This window comes from Oryctolagus cuniculus, chromosome 16 (assembly GCF_051225735.1).
Source record: "Oryctolagus cuniculus isolate XC-2025 breed Fujian yellow rabbit chromosome 16, ASM5122573v1, whole genome shotgun sequence".
In the NCBI taxonomy this organism is placed as follows: domain Eukaryota; kingdom Metazoa; phylum Chordata; class Mammalia; order Lagomorpha; family Leporidae; genus Oryctolagus; species Oryctolagus cuniculus.
The window spans coordinates 10,629,491-10,633,996 of NC_142882.1; the positions used below are offsets into that span (position 1 = coordinate 10,629,491).

At 38.3% G+C, this 4,506-nt stretch overlaps 1 pseudogene across 1 annotated transcript; it reads left to right on the forward strand.

The window, feature by feature from the left end:
* Positions 1–287: 287 nt before the first annotated feature.
* Positions 288–3,309, forward strand: LOC138847801 (centrosomal protein of 135 kDa pseudogene; annotated as a pseudogene). Its single transcript, XR_016222621.1, has one exon. The product of XR_016222621.1 is annotated as a centrosomal protein of 135 kDa pseudogene (transcript).
* Positions 3,310–4,506: the final 1,197 nt, after the last annotated feature.

The following is a 4,506-nucleotide window of genomic DNA, read 5'->3' on the forward strand; positions in this document are numbered from 1 at the left end:
TGTTCCCACTCTTTTATTAGTTTGCAAATATTTTTTTCCCATTCTGTCGGTTGCCTCTTTACTTTCCTGACTGTTTCTTTTGAAGTTCAGAAACTTCTCAATTTTATGCAATCCCAAATGTTAATTTTGGTTTTAACTGCCTGTGTCAAATATTTTTAACACTTGGAAGATTTTAAATAATTTGATGAGAAAGCAAGATTGATTCGAGAATCTGGTATCTGGAGGCAGAACAAGATCTGTGATTGCTCAAAGTTTTTTGCCAGATGTGTAAGTTTTAGATGACACCAATGATATTAAAATCTGAAGTGTTACTAATGAAAGAAAAAATAGACTCATTAGAGAACAAATCAAAACTCCAAGCCCAAAAGCTTTGCCATGTGGCCGGTGACTCATCTCATCAGAAGTCAGAGATGAACTCACTTAGGATAGTAAATGAGCAGCTAGAGCGGTCACTTGATGACTATCAGCACCGACTCTCCGTGAAAAGAGGTGAACTTGATTCAGCCCAAGCACAAATTAAAATACTGGAGGAGCAAATAGATAAATTAAACCTTAAGATGACTTCACAGGATGAGGAGGTCCATGTAATGAAAAAGACCATTGGTGTCATTGATAAAGAAAAGGACTTTCTTCAGGAGACTGTAGACGAGAAGACAGAAAAGATTGCAAACTTGCAAGAAAACCTCGCTAGTAAAGAAAAAACTATTGCTCAGATGAAGATAACTGTCTCAGAGTTTGATAAATCTATGAACCAGCTAAAGGAAACCCTGAGTAATCGAGACCGGGAGGTGAGCAGCCTCCGGCGCCAGCTGGATGCGGCTCACAAGGAACTCGATGAAGTTGGAAGATCTAGAGACATGGCTTTTAAGGAAAACAGAAGATTACAAGATGATCTGGCTACAATGGCAAGAGAAAACCAGGAAATCTCACTGGAATTAGAAGCATCAGTACAAGAAAAAGAAGAAATGAAAAATCGAGTTCATAGTTATATAACTGAAGTATCACGATGGGAGACCTTAATGGCTTCTAAGGAAAAGGAAAATCAAGATTTGTTAGACAAATTCCAGATGCTTCACAACCGTGCTGAAGACTGGGAAGTCAAAGCCCACCAGGCTGAGGGGGTGAGCAGTTCAGTCCGGCTGGAGCTTCTTTCTATTGACACAGAGAGGAGACACCTTCGAGAAAGAGTGGAACTTCTAGAAAAAGAAATTCAGGAGCACATAAATGCACATCATGCATATGAATCCCAAATCTCATCCATGGCAAAGGCCATGTCTAGATTAGAAGAAGAACTGAGACTTCGGGAAAACGAGAAAGCAGCAGCGTTGAGTGATTTGTCGTCTCTGAGAGAGCTTTGCATTAAGTTAGATTCAGGCAAAGATGTTACGACCCAACAATTGAATTCCAAAAATCTTGAGTTTGAGAGGGCTGTGGCAGAATTAGAAAATGTAAAATCAGAGTCTGAGATGTTAAAAAAACAGCTGTTAAATGAAAGACACACAATTAAAAACCTTGAAGCATTGTTGGCTTCGAACAGAGATAAGGAATTTCACTCTCATTTAACCTGTCACGAGAAGGATACCGAGATTCAGCTTCTCAAAGAGAAGTTGACCCTTTCGGAGAGCAAATTAACTAGTCAAAGCCGAGAGAACACCATGCTTCGAGCTAAGGTGGCAGAATTGCAGACAGATCACGACGCTCTGAAGAGGCAGATTGCAGCGGAAAAATACGAACGAGAACGAGCGATCCAAGAGATGCGTCGACACGGGCTTCCTACTCCACCCCTTAGTTCTACTCTGAGGTCTCCTTCACCGACTCCTGAACAGATCAGTGTATAATTGTCAGAAAGAATAATGGCCTTCCGTGAGTTTCTGTATGGATTATAAAGAATAGTAGTGAAGCATTTGAAGTACTTGTTCCTGAAAATCATGAACATGAACCAAATTCTACCTCTGCCAGCTTGTATTTAAATCAGTGAATATTTATGTAAAAAAGTTTGCTTTAAAAAACTGTATATTTTCATATATGGGACAGAACAAAATATATACTAATAGTGCTTAACTGGTTTTTTATTATTTCCTCACTTAATTTACTCCCAAAATGTGTTTATACTGTGCGTTAATATAATGTATTATTCACGTCATACTTTAATAATCTGTTTCTTAATGAGCCATGGTATATGTATGTTGAAATTCTTATATTGCATGTTTTCAATGTGTTGTTTTTTCCCTGTTTATAACCCATATCCTAATTAGTCACAGAGAATTCTCAGTGTTGATGCTATGCTGGCATGTTTATATCAGAATCAAGCTAAAAGCTGTACTCAAAGTTTTATAAAACTGTCGAACGAAAATTTGGGGCATTTTTCAGAAATGAAATTTCTTAGTGTATTAATCTAAAATTTCAGAGAATGAAAGGATATAGGTAAATAAAGATTATTGTTGACATTCCAAAATACATCCAATAATACCAGTTTTTGCTCTGAACTGCGTATTCTGATTTGCTAGTCTTTTCGAACAGCATGTGAACGCTGAGCTGTGGCATATAAATTGAAAACAGCTTTTTACAGCTAATTCTCAAAGTTTCAACATTTAAAATTTAGGTTTATACATATATTAACCAAAGAACAGAAGTATAAAAGAGTGTCAGTTACAAAAAGTAATCGTGTTTTATCCATATATGTGAAGAAAATCCTGTTCATTCTGGATTTCATCATGACTCAGAAGGAGCTCAGAAGCTAGCCTGGGGACGCGCTAAGCCAGTTACGACGCATTTTGCCCTCCTGTTTGGTAAAGCGGAGCTGGCTTGTGCGGCGTGCAGCGAGGCGGCAGTGTGCTTTCTGTGACGCGAGCGAGCGTGTCGGCTGTGCGGGCGTGCCCCCAGAGCAGCTCGGTGTGCCTGGGCTGGGGCTGCCCTGCCGCCGTCCGTGGCACGTCTGTCCCCGTCGCCCTTGGGTGAGCTCCGTTATGGCATTAGAGGAGAGGAGTGAGACTGTTGGCAGGGGCACGTGGAAACCACTTTGATAAATATATGTAAATAAATATCTGTCCCTATTTTCCCCCAAAGCAACAGCAAGACATATTTTGTTAGATATTTTATAATGTTTTCTATAATTTAAAAATGTATAGCTTGCCATAATTGTTATTTTCATAACTATGATGCTACAATTTTTTAAAAAATTAGTTTTGTCCTAAAATTTTGAATGTTTTCATCTTACAGATGTTTTTAAATTTGTTTTAAATAATTTTAAATTATGGAACTTGATATACATTTGCTAATAAACTTTGCAGTCAGTAAAAAAAAAAAAAAGATGACACCAATGATATAGTTTATATCCATAAGATTAAAAATTATATATTCTTAATATTCTTAACCTATAATAGCTAACCAGAAGTATCTTGATACCTATTTATACCTAGTTATTAAGATATTATGAGAAAAGTATGCTACATGTTGGTACAAACCACAAAATGGATAGAGCATGAAGACATTGTGCAGTGAAAGGTGCCAGTCAACAGAGGTTTATTTGAATCAATTTATATGAAGTCCCCACAACAGGCAGATCCATAGAGACACAAGGTATGCAAGAGGATGGACTGAAGAATGGGGAGACAATGGGTATGGGAATTTGTGAGGTAACAGAAATGAGTAGTTTTATCAGCAAGGATTTGTCAAGAAGTATCAAAAGCTTTATAAGGGAACATACTTCATGATCCAAGAATTTTCCCTAATTATTTTCATCAGAGAAATATGCAAATAAAATGATCATCAGTATAATACATATAGTTGCACAAAATGCATGGCATTCCAAGTATCTAATATTGAGTAAACAAGTGAGGGTTATGCATACAAAATGACACTTGGTGGTCATGGAAACAATAACATAATGTCCATCAGTTATGAGGAAATACTTTCATAACATATAGCTTCATGTGTAAGTCTAATGACACATAGAATTGGCAGACTGTGCCCATAAAGGAATTTTCTACATCTAGGAATAGTAAATTCTGGGACATGACAAGTACACACATGATGGCAGGCTCTCTTTTGCATAGAATGGAGATGGACAGACATCTGCCAGTTGGAGAACAGAAAGTAGAATGCAGAATTTGGCCTCCACACTTGTCTCATGGGCTCCTGAACAAGGCAGGCCCTGACTTTTCCCATATAGAATACCAGTGATTAAGGATTGTCCCTTATTTTCAGGATCTGATGCCCAAAAGACTTCTATGGAGTAGATTTCAAATGTTGATATATGGGGGGACAGGCTGTATTTTGAGTGGTGGATCTCAGGCATGAACAGCTTCTCTACCAGACACACTTGTTAGCAATGACACCCAGCGTGAGTGCCTTAGACCTAACACTGACTTCAGTCCCTTCTCTCTTCCATGTGTCTGCTGGTGCAGGCAGGTGGTGGGGGCAGGTATGGGAGCTGGAGTTCCATTAGTCTCACTCATTTTAAGATCTTCAGAAGCTGATCAGGAGATGAGAACAATAGAGTGGTAC